We start from the raw sequence: 310 nt of genomic DNA on the forward strand, positions 1-310 counted from the left end.
TCTTAATTACATCAATTCAGCGTCACAATCCAAGCCACAACACTCAAAATGCTGAAATCAAACATCCTATGCTGAATCTCAACTACAGAGATCTAAAAGTAAAATTTTAAAGCAAAGCAAACATAAAGTTCAAACCAAATTACACACATAGACAAACAGGTAGCGATGTAAATCTACTATTCCTTAGATTCAGTGCTAGATTCTCCTCTGAGATCACCCATTGATTGCACATGAACGAAGAGGTTATAAAAGGGTTGGTATAAAAATTCTTCAGTACAGTCCTCTTCTATCAATTTCATCCTTCTCATCA

The sequence above is a fragment of the Phalaenopsis equestris genome, unplaced genomic scaffold, assembly GCF_001263595.1.
Source record: "Phalaenopsis equestris unplaced genomic scaffold, ASM126359v1 Scaffold000691, whole genome shotgun sequence".
NCBI lineage: Eukaryota > Viridiplantae > Streptophyta > Magnoliopsida > Asparagales > Orchidaceae > Phalaenopsis > Phalaenopsis equestris.